The 17,067-nt window shown below is 33.9% G+C and overlaps 1 pseudogene; it reads right to left on the bottom strand.

The window, feature by feature from the left end:
* Positions 1-16,052: 16,052 nt before the first annotated feature.
* LOC129512063 (translationally-controlled tumor protein-like) lies at positions 16,053-16,481 on the bottom strand (annotated as a pseudogene).
* Positions 16,482-17,067: the final 586 nt, after the last annotated feature.

The raw sequence follows: 17,067 nt of genomic DNA, 5'->3' as shown, positions 1-17,067 counted from the left end.
GAGTAGGTGGCTATGAAGTTATTATGGACTTAATATTATGGACTGTTTTTCCCCAAATTCTTATGTTGAAGTCCTAACCCCCAAACCTCAGGATAGGACTATAGGGGCTGTTAAAGATGTGATTAAGTTAAAATGAGGCATTAGGGTGGACCTTAATCCAATATGACTAATGTCCTTACAGAAAGAGGAAGAGACCCCACAGCTGTGCACACAGAGGGCACGTGAGGACAAGGCAAGAAGGGAAGGCCATGTAAAGGCAAGAGAGAGACCTGAGGAAAAGTCAAATCTGCTGACAGCTAGGTCTTGGCCTGTAACCTCTACAACTATGAGGAAATAAATTTCTGTTGTTTAAGCCACCGGCATGTGGTATTTTGTTAGGGCAGCCTTAGCAAACTAATAGAAAGTGGAAGCTGAAACTTCAGTGTCACCTGGAGATCTCATTAAAATGCATATTTTGATTCAGTAGGGTCTTAGGTGCAAAGGAAAGTCCTGTATTTCTAACAAGATTGCAGGTGATGTCAAAGTTGGGGCTTTGAGTATCACTTTCAGTAGCAAGAGTCTAGAGCGGCACATCCAGTAAAGTAAGCACTAACCACCCATAGCTGATGAGCATTTTAATTACACCAAGTTTGCATGTAGACATGCTGTAAGTGTAAAATACACTCTGGATTTCAAGGATTTTGTATATAAACAGTAAAATATTTCACTTATAATTTGCTTATTACTGACTACACACGAATAGGTAACATTCTTGAATATGTTGAGTTAAATAAGTAAATGATTAAAATTAATTTTACCTGTTTCTTTTTACTTTCCTTTAATGAGGCCACTAGAAAAAAATTAATTACATGTGGGGCTCACATTATATTCCTATTGGACAGTACGCTAACCTAAGGAGAGAAACCTCATCTCTTTATTGCCTTTCTCATGGAGTTCAGTTCTTTAGATTTTTGTAATGTGAGATATAAAGAATCTTGGCCACTGCTTTGGTTATGTGGTATCTACATACAGTGTAATATTATTCGGTCTTAAAAAAGGAAATCTTACTATTTGCTATAATGAGAATGAATCTGAAGGACATTACGCCAGGTGAAATTCAGCAGGCACAGAAGGACAAATAATACATGATACCACTTACATGAGGAATCTACAGTAGTCAAACTTTTATTTATTATTATTTTTATTATTTTTAAAATTTTACTTAAATTCAATTAATATATAGTGTATCATTGGTTTCAGAGGTAGAGGTCAGCGATTCATCAGTCTTATATAACACCCAGTGCTCATTACATCACGTGCCCTCCTTAATGCTCATCACCCAATTACCCCACCCTCTACCTCTCTCCCCTCCAGCAACCCTCAATTTGTTTCCTATGATTAATAGTCCCTTATGGTTTGTCTCCCTCTCTGATTTCATCTTGTTTTATAAAACAGTCAAACTTTTAGAAACAGAGTGGAATGGTGCTTCCTGGGAGAAAGAAATGGGGAAGCATTCATCACATGGTATACATTTCAGTTTTATAAGATGAATAAGACCTACAGATCTACTGTACAGCATAGTGACTATGGTAAATGCTACTATATTATATACTTAAAATTTGCTAAGAGGGTAGATCTTAAGTATTTTTATCACATCATCATCATCATCATCATCATCATCATCAAGATGGCAGGAGGAAACTTTGGGAGAGAATGGATATATTTATGGTATAGGTTGATGTGACGGTTTCACTAGTCTATACATAGCTAACTCATTACGTTGTATACATTAAATATGTGCAATTTTTTGTCAGTTATACCTCAATAAAGCGGCTTAAAAAGATTAAAAAAACATAAAAATATACAAATAATTCAGTCCATGCTGGAAAGTAACATATCTTTCTCCCTGTCCAGTTTTTTTTTAATTCATTCAGTGATCTGTGAAGCAGGCTATATAATCTTTTCCTTATGCATCTTGAGTTTGTGCAGATCTTTTACTGTGTCAAAGAAAATAACATATTAAATCATTATTTTTTGAGCCCCCATTTTCTCTACCTTCTGTATTAATTTAAAGCTTTTCTTTGCTATTCCTTCTACTGAAAGATGGAGTCTAATTCCTTTTGCCTCAACATGTTGGCCTTAGTAACCTGCTTGAATCATTCAAATAGAAGTAATTTTCTTGGATTTCTGAGGCTAAGTCATAAGAGATGTTGTCACTTCCACTAGATACTCTACACACACTTGGTGTTGGAACCTTGAGTTCCAATGTGAGGAGTGGACTCTCATATCGAGTGACCACATGGAGAGGAACCAGATCCCAGCAAGGCCTAGCTTTCTAGTTACCACTTCTGAGGAATGGAATCATATACATATGAGCCAAAATTTTCTGGACGGTTCAGGCTAGACCAGCCACCAACTGAACACCACTGAGTGACCTCCAGCTAACAAACATGAAACTCAAGAATCAACCCGCCAAACCCTACCTGAAATATTGATCCACATAATATATAATTACATGACTTGTTTTAATCCACTAAATTTAGGAAGTTAATTTTATAGTAATAGCAAAAGAACATCATTTTTCAAGGATACTGTTTATTTTGCCGAGCTACTAAGTTTTTATGTCTGGGCAGCATCATGGATACACAGAATTCAAGTAACTGTAACAGATTATGTGTAAGAGGCTGTCATGATGAGTGAAACTTTAGTGAGAAGAAGAAATGTATAATGATATTTTGAAAGAAGTTCTGTAGTGTGATGTACTATCTCATTCTCTCCTTGATGTTCTGATGAAAGTTTCAGTAAAGATTTCTATAGCTTTCCAATGCTTTTGGAAGGAGCCTTTTTTTTTAATATAAGGATATGGTGAGACTAGATTTAATACAGGAGACAGTTTTATATAAGTTATAAATAAAGTCATGAACCAGTACCATAAATAATCAGAAACTCAACACTTATGGAACATAGAATTATAAAATGATAACAGAGCTTAGAGTCTGAGCCCCTTATAACAATTGTTATGTACACTTAATTGATTTACCAACAGTTCTTAGCTTACTCTCATATATATAAATGCAATATATATATATTTATCATGAACATATATATTTATATATGTATATTACATGTATATATATATATTTTTTCAGTTGTACATTAGTTTTCCTTTAAAAATTTCCTATTTCTCTACTTATGTTTCTACTGAGATTAGGACTACACCTTTAAGCAGATAACAATTCTAAACTATTATATTAAAAAGCCATTATATTTTAAGATTTGTCTTTAGCTTGATCACTTCTCTGTCTTCTCCTAAATTTTTAACATCACTTTACTTTATTTGGCCTATTTCATTTTGACCTACATTCTCCTTCTTATCATAAACACATAAAAGCTAGTCATGGCATTTGAGCAAAGGGAATAGATTCCTTCCAGTATTCCACTGGTTAAAACCTCGTTTCCCTTGTTCATCTCCCCTGTACAGCTGTCATGATACATCCTTCTTCTTCTAACACACATTCATCTGCTGCCAGCTTATCTCCCAGAGCACCTTGACCCTCCTTATCTTACCTTACAAACCTGCCTTTTGGGCTCTGTTTTCTTGCCTACCTCCATTTTGCTACATGTCTAATCATCAGGAAGGGCATAGACTGAAACTAATTTTGTTTAAAAAGAAATCATGTGCACATGCAGCCTGAGAAAGATAGCTCTAGTCATACGAATCATGGAGAGAAAACACACATAAGTACAATTTCTGTATATTGCTATTTTCATTTAATAGTTTTATTTTTTGGATTTAATTTCCTCCAGTTTTAAAACTTATATGACTTCATAGATGACCTTTTTCTTATGTTTCTTTCAAGGATCAAAATAGGAAGTAGGGTGTTTGCAACATGGTAGCTGCTCATTAGCCTACTTGATGATGGATAGATTGACTTAAGATTTATGCTTTGAGGAAGAGGTGATCTGTTGAGAATTTCTCAAAAAAAAAGTCCGCATAAATATATTGATGATATTATGTTAGAAGATCATAATTTTGGAAGACAAAATAACACTGTGATGTCATGCATTACTAGTGCTTAACATTTCCTTGCAAGGAGGTTATCTGTCTATCTCAAATATATGTAAAATCCTCTACCAGAACACTATCTGGAGGGTCTACTTCCTGAGGCTACTTCTGGTGCCAATCACTGTTTCAATCAGGATCCAGGCAGGTTCAATGATAGAAGAGATTACATGTCATAGATGTAGGCAGGGTTACAAGAACAGCAAAAATTACTGTGCTTAGGGTTGAAGGAGCAAGGGGAGAAAATTGTGTACAAAGTCCAGAGAGAGTTCTAGCAGTGAAAAGGGTGCCCCCTGGTGGAAGTTGTAGTTTTCAGGGAATAAAGGTACTTTTTTTTTTTTTAAGTACTGAAACAAGTATATTGAGATATTTGATTTTTTTTTCCTACTTTTCATCTCTCTTAAATTGAGTTATTAAGTTTTTGGTGATTTTACACTATAACTGGCTTTATTTAAAATATTTCATTTGTTTCAGTATGTGACATAACTATATGAAAAGGGATAGAGATACATTTAATTTATATTTAGATATAAATGAAAGATAAAGGTTTTGATATGACTAATTATTATTTCATGCGATTCATAAAGAGAACTATCATGGAATTAGTAACTAAGAGAGATTATTTTTCTTTTCCTGGAAAATGTTGATAAACATTTCATAGATAGGCATTTGTTTGTGTATGGTAGGATTATGCTATAATTTTATCAAAACAATAGAAAAGAGGGCAGTATAATCTTTTAATTAGCATATCAAGTGGAATATAATTTTCAGGTTGGCCCTTATTGATTTCCAAAATGATTAACTGTTAGATAGGAATGAAATTTTTTTTTTTTTTGCAAGGACTCCTCTTTTTAAATTCCCTTTAAATAAAGTCTTTAAAAATGATGATCAAGGGATGCCTGTGTGGCTCTTGATCTCAGCTCAGGTCTTGATCTCATGGTCATGAGTTTGAGCCATGTATTGGGCTCCACACTGGGCGTGCAACCAACTTAAAAATGATCAAAATAATTGTCCCCATTACTTCTTTTTTGATTTTGGAGCAAGGAGGCACATTGAAGGAGAAATAAATATTTAGAAAAGGCAAAGCACAGAATATAAATCACCCTGACTCTCAAAATCATTGTCTTAATAATCTTACTTTTTTATATTAATTTACCTCACAATTTTTCTAAAATGAGTGCCTATAAACATGTTTCCAATAAATAAATACAAAATGGAAAGCTTTTCAAACTGTGAAATAAATGTACAATATGTTTTAGAAAAATAGTTTTGATACCGAAAAAATCTAACTTGAATTTTAGTTCACCTAACTTATTTAACTTAAGGATTAAAAGGAAAAACAACTATGTTAGTTAAAAGGCAGATTTAAGAGAGAAAAAAAACCTGCTAACTGATAATTAGTAGAGAGAATTTTATCCAATCTTAAAAGTTAATTTACTGACTCATCCTTACCTTCAGTCTTTTTATAACACACACACACACACACACACTAATTCACACATCTTATCCAATCTAATTAGCTGGTGACTTGTGCAATATTTAACACAGAAGACAAGGATTATATTGGTCTTAATTAACAGGTGTTTTTGAGCAGCTTTCATATACTAAGCACTGAGCTGGTCACACAAAGGGGGGGGGGAACCTATCAGTCTAAAAGACAGTTTAATTATCATAGATGGAGTTGGGTTTGTGTTTCTAGGGTTGCATTGCGTATTAATCTGCAGAACAGTTATTTTCTTCATGTTTATACTCTCCTGGCAACCTATCCAGATTTCCAGAAACTCATCTACATGTAAAGGTACTTCATTCCTCATAGTCTAGCACCCCATGTTTATCAGAGTCTGTTAAATGTGCTTCTTGACAAAAGCAGAGCTTTCAGCTTAGTGTACTTTTTAAAAAGTTTTCTTATACCAGCATCTTAACAGTCCTGAGAGCTATAGGAATAAAATCATGTTTGATTTCTCACTCTCTCCTTTGACTTTGTCATTCAGTCCATCACTATCTTGTCACTTTGCCCTTTGGGACACTGCTGAGACCCACTCATTATTCACACTGCCACTGTCTTTATCTAGAATTCATTTACCTTGTGCCAGGGCTACTGAGACAGCCTTCAAGGTAGAGACCTGTCTTCAACCTCTCTCCTATCCAATTTATTCAACCCTCAGCAACTGGAATTATTTCCCTCAAAGCAACATGACCTTCCTTCTCATTATCTCGAAGTAGCTGCCAGCAGTGTTTCTTCTCAAGTCTAATCTTTTGATCCTTGCCTTCTAGGAGCTTGACCTTTAAGTCCGCTATTACCTAATCTATTTCACTCTTGCTTATGCGGTGGGTCAGCTCTTCAGGACAGACCTACGTACTAACCTCTGAGCACCTACCCCACTCAGTGAGGCATTGGGGTGTTCTTCTTCCTGTGGAATTGGCTTCTGGCTATTAACTCTACCTTTTCTTTCAAAACTCTGTCCCAGGCTCAGTTTCTTCAAGTTGCTTTCTTCCAATAGGTTTGTGTAGTTTAGTAATTTAATCTGATTTGTTTTTCAAATTTTTATTTTATGTGTCTCTAAACAGCTGATTACTGAATTCCTGTAATGTATACCAAAGACATGTGTCAATAAACAGGAATGGGATCAGTAAGTGAGATCCGACCAGATTTGTAGGATTCTAAACAGCTTCCACGTTGCCCCACAAAATGATTTTAAGATACGGTCTACCTCTAAATTGGATCCATACCTCAAAGGTTTGAGTAGTTAATCTTAAGTTTTTTCCTTCTGTCATTGCTTTTAATTTTAAAGCTTCAATCTTAATATATTACCTAGCATGTATTTTGATCAGGATGGCATCTGTTGGGTTCTTTAGTTTGAATATTAAGCTTTAGACATGAAGTTCATATTTTAGATACCATAACATCAAATAGCTTTTTTTTTTTCAAGAGTACTCATCTTTCTAGTGTTTTTCAGGGATGAAACATGTAAAAAATTAGGCAGAGTTTCCCTGGCCCTCTTTGGCCCTCTTCTTTTTATGTGCTTGGTTGGACTCAAATCCTCTAAAGCTGTCATGACTCAGGCTAGATACAGCAAGTCTTCCACAAATTTGAGAGTCTTACTTGGCAACCCATCCCTCCTTCACCTCAGCCTCTGATTTTAGGTTTCCGAAGCAGCCTTAAAATTAAACACAAATACATTTTCTCTGTAGTAGAAGGTGATCAGAGTCTCAAGCAAAGCTTGAATAGTTCTTCTTGACCAATTGTATGTTATGTCTGGATGTGAACAGCTGAGCAGAATTGTTGTGAATAATAATGATGCCGATGATAAGAACAATCACTACCATTTACCACACAGTTTCTGTACACGGCTGACCTCCCACTGAGGGTTTACAGGAAAGTTTCTGGCATTGCACTATGTGCTTGGCACACATTACAACATTTAATCCTTATAAAACTCCTAATGAGGCCATTTAACAGGCAAAGAAACTGGCGTGCCAAAAGGTTAAATAACTTAGAAAGGATCACACTGTAAGTAACTGAACTAGGTTCAACTGACTCCAAACCCAAGTCCTAAAAGGTATCTTAGGAATCCAAAATATCAAACTATCTGGACATGATGATGTATGAGAAAATAGGGGGAAAAATCTTGGAACTTATCCTTCCTGGAAATTCTGAGAGCTTGGTAACATTATCTGAAGAGCATAGCAATAAATATTTGAAATTAGGGAATAATTATAGGTTTGAAGAGGGAAATGCAGTAGAAGGAAGCAAAACTGAACTAATGGTTTAAGTGATCATCTTTTTAAGGAATGATTCTGTTCTTATACTGACATAGAGACACACATACAGGCAGCAAAATATATAAAGTTCTTATCAGATACTCAGAAAAGATGTGTTTCTTTTAGGAAAGTAGCCACATGTATCGCTTCTTTGAAACAATGGACATTATTTCTACCACATATAGAGGACTTGGCCATACTCTGCAAATAGTTGCGTGATAATAACTAATGCCAGATAGATAATTCAGAAAAATGTGAGACTATTCTATGTGTGTATTTGTATGCGCTGCCAACGGTTCCTAATGGAATGATTTGTGTTCTTATTTATTTTGAAAGGCTTATTTTAGGTATTTCATTAAAACCACCAGATTAAGTATCTCATAAGAATGACTAAGAAGGAGAGGTGAAGGAAAAGGAGTAAATATACCTACCTGATTATTACTTTTTATATCTTGTTATGAGAAATGAAACTAACCACTGAATTTAATTAGTAATTGCTCTAATCTACTTTACATGAATTAATTATGATATATCCTAAGCACAAGTAGAGCACAGTTTCTGCATTATGTTTTATTTACTTCTGTCAAATTTTGGAAAAGAACCAAAACTCTTAGGTACAGAATCAATGATTCTGCTTTCCTGGACTCTGAAGCTTAGAGGTTAAATAGGACAAAATTATTTGCAAGTGTGAAGTTGATAGACTCTTTCTATTCCATCTCTATGAGTACCGTATTCACATATGGACATATAAAAATGTATATTCATTGAGAAATTATCTCATGTATCATAGTAATGGAACTTGAGTTGATTCTACATCCATTAGTTGAACACTCTATTTCTTGCCAGTTGAATAAAAGTTTTAAAGTTTAATAAAAAAGTCTATGTCAAAAAAGTCTATGACATAATTGATACCCTCCTTTTCGATTCCTAGTAAAAAGAAATCTGTTATAATGAAAATATCTCCTTGTGTTTGTCTTTCTGTGTGTGTGTTTAAATAAGAACTAGGCCCATATAAGATAGTCATAAAAATCATTTCTTAAAAGCAAAGAAGTGATTAAAAAACCTACCTTTACCCAAAGACAAGAGAAAGGATTCCCAAAGGCCAAAATTATAATAATTTGAGCAAAAATAGAGTCATATCTGCTTCCCTTTACCTCCTATACCTTGTACCTAGTTATGTACCAGACAAACTTCTATTCCCTAAGCTTTTTAAGCTAATGCTGTGTGGTAGATATTACTCTGAGTTTTGTGTATACAAGCAAATATAATAAAGTTGTTACCTTTCAAGAATGTAAAAAATGTCATGAAATTATTTTCAAACTTGAAGTAGCCTTTCAGCTTGGTGTGACCCCTGAGTGCAAGATGGATCACCAGCATCTATACTATAGCCACAAACCAAAATTCGCCCATGGCTCTTTCTCTTGTTCCATCAGCTGAAAACTGTAGGGTCTGATCCAGCAATACTTTCTCAATATGTGCCACTAATGTAAGTATATGAAGGACAGAGGCTTCAAGCTGAACTAAGTGATGTTTCTTGAATGAATTACCTAAGATCATCTACCTGACTAAAGAAACAGTCCTAGATCTTTGTGTGTTGTCATCTTCCTACAACTAAAATAGCATGACTTGGTATCAGGATAAAGTTGGGAGTAGAAATTACATGGAAGCAATTACATGGTGGTCATACAGATTTTTTCAAGATCATTTAGCAAAATAAAAAAAAAAGAAAAGGAAAAAGATAAAAAGAAGGACATTCTCATGGGAATTACCAAATATGAAAATTGCCTTTAGGAATCTTGTCTCATTTCAACTTTGAAGGTTATCACACTCCTCATATAATTAGATTTTTTTCATCTCTGTTCACATTTCATCAGTAGAATGCCAGCCAGTTACATATTTCACTTCCATAGTACGTACTTTGTTTAATAGACAATATAGTCTGAAATATTTTACTCTGAAACACTATTAATCTTAGCTTAAAAGCACTAAATAACCCACAAAGAAATTCTTCTGTAATGGCTACTATTTTGTTCTGATTTGCCTACTGCAATGCAGACTGGTAGTCCGGCATTGCCTACAGAGGTTCTATTTTGTATAATGTAATTGAAAATACTGCTTTGTAATCTCAGAATTTAGCATAGACATAATTTTCTTAATGTCATTTAATTGCAATACCATGAAAACCTCTAGAGATAAAAAAGATTAAATATTTAATTTTAGAAGACACAAGCTATAGTCTACAAACATAATTACCCAATGGTATGCGACATACTTGTATCTATTAGACATTCTTTTAAAATTCAATTCATTTTAATAAACATGTATTGAAGATAACTAAAGGCATTTTCAGATTATTTATATGCTCTCTATCCTTGCTCATGGAGTCGATTGATATTTTTCTGCTTATCATCAAATTGTATGAAATTTACTGTTGTGACTATTTTAGTACTTTAAGAATTTTAAGACTCATTATTTTAATAAACTTGAGATTCTTTAAAATTGAAAATACTTGCTCCAAGATCAAATATTGATACATCTTTTTCTGATTATATTCTTGCACTTTTTTTAGAATTGAGCATGACATTCAGAAACTTGGTTAGCTGAAAACGATAAAAAGGGCAAGGGGACACCTTACCTCCTCTTTCTGAGATTTTTCTCTCACTACTGACCTTTTCATGAAAGAACATGCAACACTTTCTAATTATGTATCCATTGCGAATGCTCTACCTCTATGATCAGTAACCATTGTAAAAATCTAGGAAGTTCAGCCTCTGTTTTATCGGAGAAAAAAAAGCATCCTAATGTTACGTATTTCCTGCCTTAGTTTTGTGTGTGTGTATGTGTGTGTGTATTTATATATATATATTTTTTTTTCTACTGGAATCTCAACTGTTATTGCCAAAGTATGAAATCATATACATCTGCTTTATGTTTAATAATAGAAATAGTTCAACTATCCTTTTAATGAGCCTTCTGCAATAAAAGAAATTAGTTACAGAAAATAGAGATGGAAAAGAGCTTTCAGTAAAATAACCTTTTTAATTTTTGAAAAATTTCAGTGTGAAATTTGATATTTTATTACAACCAAATTCCATTCAGTATCATCTTTGAATTGTGACATGGCACTAAAAATAAGTTTCTAAGTTTTAAAACATGTTTTAACTGATCTCACCATGTTTGTTTTCGAACTTTGAGGAATACATGCAGGAGGTACACATTTGAGTATGGATCTTTTCTTTTAGTTTATATATGTGAATTTCATTAATGTTGTCTGTAGCAATGATTTCTTTTTTATTGCATATGCTATTTCACTTATGAATAAACCATAATTTATATATTCCTTCTACTATTGATGAGCATTGGAGCAGGACTGTTAAATAGTCTTGTCATGAAAATTCTTATATATAACTTTGTCTTTTGGTTCATACATGTATGCATTTTTCTAGGGTATATATGTAGGGAATAAGAATTGTTTTACACAGAATGCAAAGATTCTGATTTAGTAGATACTACCAAAAAAACTCCTCCTAAGTGACTGCAGTAATTTATATTCTTATGAATAGTTTATAAGTCTTTAAATTTCACCACATCCTTGGCAATACTCATTAGTTAATTTAAATTTTTGCCAGTGGGCAGATATTTTTAATATCTCATTGTTTTATGTTCTATTTTCTCTTATGACTGAATAGATTCATAACATTTCTATGTATTTATTATTAGAATGTCATCTTTAATAAAGTACCTATTCAAGTATTTTGCTCATTTTTTTTACTGAATTTTATAGAGTTGCCTGAAATGTTTTTATAGATGTGTAGGAGTTACTTACATATTCTTAATATTTGTCCATTATCATACATATGCACTGCAAATATCTTCTACTCTGAAACACCATCTGTTAATTTTTTTATGAATAGAAGTCCTTAATTTCAATAAAGTTAAATTAATAGATAGGTTCCACTATGGTTAGTGTATTTTGTATTATTTTTAAGAAATATTTTCCTACCTTAAGAATACGAAGATATTCTATTTTCTTCTAGAAGATTTTTTTTACCTTTTATATTTGACTCATCTAGATTGATTTTTTATTTTTTATTTTATTTATTTTTTTAATTAATTTTTATTGGTGTTCAATTTACCAACATACAGAATAACACCCAGTGCTCATCCCGTCAAGTGTCCCCCTCCGTGCCCGTCACCCATTCACCCCCACCCCCCGCCCTCCTCCCCTTCCACCACCCCTAGTTCATTTCCCAGAGTTAGAAGTCTTTATGTTCTGTGTCCCTTTCTGATATCTCCCACACATTTCTTCTCCCTTCCCTTATATTCCCCTTCACTATTATTCATATTCCCCAAATGAATGAGAACATACACTGTTTGTCCTTCTCCGATTGACTTACTTCACTCAGCATAATACCCTCCAGTTCCATCCACGTTGAAGCAAATGGTGGGTATTTGTTGTTTCTAATGGCTGAGTAATATTCCATTGTATACATAAACCACATGTCCACAATAGCCAAACTGTGGAAGGAGCCTCGGTGCCCATCGAAAGATGAATGGATAAAGTAGATTGATTTTTTAAAATGTATTTTAGGGACCAAAATTCTCACCCTACCCACTTTTAAATGTCCAACTGACTGAACAATACTTACTTAACCATACTTTCCACAGTGCACTGCTATGACCTCTAGTCATATATAAAGTGAGCATATGAGTGTGTGGGTTGGTTTCTATATTCTCCATTTGCTCATATGCCTGTTTGTTTATTCTTGACCAATACTACATTATCTTTATTACTGTAGTTTTATAGTGTAAGTCTTCTGAGTTTGTTATAATTCTCTAATAGTAACTTGTCAATTTTTGTCCTATGCTACATAAATATTCAAATTAACTTGTCAGTTTCCACATATCACAAAATCTGAAAAGGCTTTGATTGGGAGTGTTTATTATTAGTTAAATTTGAGATAATTGGGCATTGTTGTAATATTCTCTTCTAACACATAGACATGGAGTATACTATTATTTGGATCTATTTTAGTGTTAATATTGCATGTAATTTACTAATCAGAAGTCTTCTGGTGCATTTGTTAAGTGTACTCCTATGTATTTGATATTTTAGGATACTATGGTAAATATTTGATGTTTTAGAATACTACTTTTTAAATACATTTTGTTTTGTTTTCCTATACCTCAAAGGATATAGGAGTTGCTGCTATATAGAGTATAATTATTTTTTCTAACATTTTATTATAAAAAATGCCAAATAAATGGCAAAGTTGGAAGAATTTTGCAGCATACACCAAAATTCTACCTTCAATATTTTGACATAATTGCTATCACCCATCACTTACATTATACTCACCTAGATTCTGAAGATAAAAAGAATATACTGAAAAATGCCAACAAACGAAAAAGAAACCTATACATATATACACCTTGGTAACCTGTGAAATATTAAACAAAAGAATGGTCTTAAAATCATTAAGAAAAAAAGATTGTTTTGAATTACTAATTGAATTAGCCAATAAAAATTCAATTAGTAATTATATTTAGTCAATAAAAATACTCTCCATCAGAAATTATAGAAACTAAAGTATGTAACATGATACTTTCAATGTGCTCAAGGAAAATAATACACCCAGTTATTTTCAGATAAACAAAAACCAAGACTCTCAGGTGGACTCTCACCAAAACTAATTACAAATATGTAATTCAAGAAGAAAATAAAGCGACTTTATAGAGAGGCCTAAGGTGCATATATAAATAAAAAGCAAGAAATTAATAAATGGGTGCATCTAAATAAGATTAACCAGTTTGGCTGAATAGAAAAATAATGTTTAGTGGATATTATGGGCTGAACTGTGTTCCCCTCAAATTCATATGTTGAAGTCTTAAGCTCCATAACCTTAGAATGTGACTCTGTTTAGAAACAGGGAACATAAATAGGTAATTAAGGTAAAGGGAGTCAGTAGGGTGGGCCCCAATCAAACTGATTGGTGTCTGAACAGTATAAGAAATTAGGACACAGAAAACAGAAGGATGATCTTGTAAGGACTAGCAAAAGGTAGCCATCTGCAGGTCAAAAAAAAAAAAAAAAAAAGGCCTCAGAAGAAACCAAACCTGCCACACCTCGATCTCTGGCTTCTAGCATCCAGAATTGTGAGACAGTAAGTTTCCATTGTTTAAACACCCTGTCGGTGCTATTATGTTATAAGAACCCTAGCAAACCAAATAGTGAGATTTAAAAAGTTCAAATTAAAAAATTCAATAATAGCACAAAAGTGATATGGACTAAATGGAGTATTCTAATATCTTCATTATTAAAAAAAAAGGGAGTGAAGATACTAATTATCTCAAATTTTGTTGAGTCAGATATTCATGTTTACATATGTAGGGCAACTTCTAAAAGAAATCAAGTATTTATCTCCCAAATGACTAGAAGGAAATGTGTGTAATGATAAAAAAAAGAAAAATAAAGTAAAAAACAAAACAGAATGGGGGGAGGGGCAAAAAAGAGAAGGAACAATAGCAAACATTAAATAATACACTGGCATTTGTCCAATTATATCAACAAACAATGTAACTTCCATTTAAAAGACAAAGGCTTTTTTTTTGTCTTTTTGATTTTAGCCATTATGACAGATACAATATAGTTTTTATTTGCATTTCCCCGTTGCTTAGGGATGTTGAATGAGGATGTGGAGAAAAAGAAACTCTCATACATTGTTGGTGAGAATGCAAAATAGTGTAGCCACTGTGGAAACAGTATGGTTCCTCAAAAAATTAAATAGAAATATCATATGATGCAACAATTCCACTACTGGGTATTTTCCCCAAAGAAAACAGACACTAATTTGAAAAGATTATATGCACCCCTATGTTTATTGCAGCACAATTTACAATACTCAAGATATAGAAGCAGCCTAAGTGCCCATTAATAGATGAATGCATAAAGAAATATGTTATATAATATATATGTTATATATATATGTTATATAACTGAGGCATAAAAAAGTAAGATTTTGCCATGTGCAACAACATGGGTGGACTAGAGGTTATTATGCTAAATGAAATGTCAGAGAAAGGCAAATACCACATATTTCCACTCATATATAGAATCTAAAAACAAATGAATAAACAAACAAAAAGCAGAATTAGATCTATAAATACAGAACAAACTGATGGGAAGGGGGGTTGGGAGATGGACAAAACGGGTGAAGGGGAGTAAGAGATATATAAGCTTTCAGTTATAGAATGAATAAGTCATGGGAATAAAAGGTACAAAATAAGGACACAGTCGATGGAATAGTAATAATGTTGTATGGTAACAGATGGTAGCTCCCTTGTGGTGAGCATAGCACACTGTACAGAGAAGTCAAATCACTATCGTGTATACCTGAAACTAATGAAACATTGTACTCCAACTATAGTGCAATTAAAGAATGACAGTAAATTTGTTTTAAAAAGCTAAAGATTGGGGATCCCTGGGTGGCTCAGAGGTTTGGCGCCTGCCTTCAGCCCAGGGCGTGATCCTGGAGACCCAGGATCGAGTCCCATGTCGGGCTCCCTGCATGGAGCCTGCTTCTCCCTCTGCCTGTGTCTCTGCCTCTCTCTCTCTCTTGTGTCTCTCATGAATAAATAAATAAAATCTTTAAAAAAAAAAAGCTAAAGCTTGTCAGTCTGGCTAAAATAATCTAGCAAGATAAGGAAAATAAAAGCAAGGTTTCACTAAAAATATGGTTTGTGTTGTTCAGCGAAGAAGTGGATAAAAATTAGTATTAATATAGAATATTTGAACCATATCATTAACACGTTTGACTAAATTGACACATAAAATACTGCACAAACTATGTGCATTTCAAGTACACATAGAATATTTATAAAACTGGACCACATAATAAATTATAAGAAAAATCTCAAGCAATTTCAAGAATTTGAATCATATAGAGCACACCCTTTGACCAAAATATAATTAAGTCATAAACCAATGACATAAAAGGAGTTTTAGAAAAGCTGTGTGTCAAACTTTTTTTTTTTTAGTTTAAACGCATTTTATTTTCAGAAAACCTACATGACATGTTTTGTTTTTCTTAAAAACAATGCCTCTACCCCAAATAAATCAAGGTCAAAATAAATGGAGAGCCCAAGATGACATCAGTCCCGTTTGTCTGAGTCCTGGCCTTGTGTGGATGAAAAGCAGCAGCCAGTTACCACAATAGGTGATACCTCCAAAGTTAACAGTCAAATTCTTTTAACATTTTTCCATTTCTAAATCATCCTTAGAAAATCATATACAGGGTCTCACCATCCTCACAGTAGTCCAAAAGAGCAACCATGCCATCTAGAATCATGTTTTCACCAATAAAGAACTCAGAGTTTTTTGAAATCGGCAAGAATGTATGTGATTCGTCCTGCAACCCCTGCCACGAAAGATTTTACTCTATCTGGCCTCTGTTCTTCAAGTTTGCCTTTGATTGATTCCATATAATCTTTGATGTACTACTTTTGTGAAGCTGTTTTCCTGCAAGTGATGGTTCATGATAATATCAACACCAGTGACTATTGTGGTTTTGGTACCTTTGCCCTCAGGACCTTCCGTGGAGGCATTTTCATCAATGAACGAGTTATCAGTGTTACCCTCTGTCCTACTGACCATCTTCCCCTTCACCTCTAGGCACAGCCATCCGTCATGGCTGATGAGATACAGGTAGTGATCATGCCCACTGTTGGAGAGAGATGATGGCAGTGCTGGTTTAGCAGGAGCCAGAGCTCTGAGCCAGCATGGTGCAGTCAAAGCAGCATCCAGCAGAGGGTTGAGGAGATGTGGGAATGGGTGGGGAAAAACTGTGCCAACTGTTTTAAAAATACACTTTTAAGTAACTTGTGGGTCAAAGAAGATTAAGAAAATATTTTAACCTAAAAGGTAATACAATATCGTTCATATAAAACCATTTGAAAAAGAAACAAATGTGAATGCTCAGCCATATGGGGCAGACTGCAATAGTCCAAGCATTCAAATGACAACAAATATGAAAATCTGGGATTATTATTATTTTTGGTATTTATTTATTTATTTACATAGAAAGGAAGAGGGTAGGAGCAGAGGGAGAGGGACAAGCAAGCAGACCATGCTGAGCGCAGAGCCCCACCAAGGGGCTGCATCCCACCACTCTAAGATCATGACCTCAGCTGACATCAAGAGTCCAAGGCTTAAACTGAGCCACCCAAGGAGCCTCGGAATTTATGGAATAATTATAAAAATCGTA

This window comes from Nyctereutes procyonoides, unplaced genomic scaffold (assembly GCF_905146905.1).
Source record: "Nyctereutes procyonoides isolate TBG_1078 unplaced genomic scaffold, NYPRO_anot_genome, whole genome shotgun sequence".
Classification (NCBI taxonomy): Eukaryota; Metazoa; Chordata; class Mammalia; order Carnivora; family Canidae; genus Nyctereutes; species Nyctereutes procyonoides.
The sequence above is the reverse complement of the archived record's forward strand: the minus strand, read 5'-3'. Positions and strand labels throughout refer to the sequence as shown.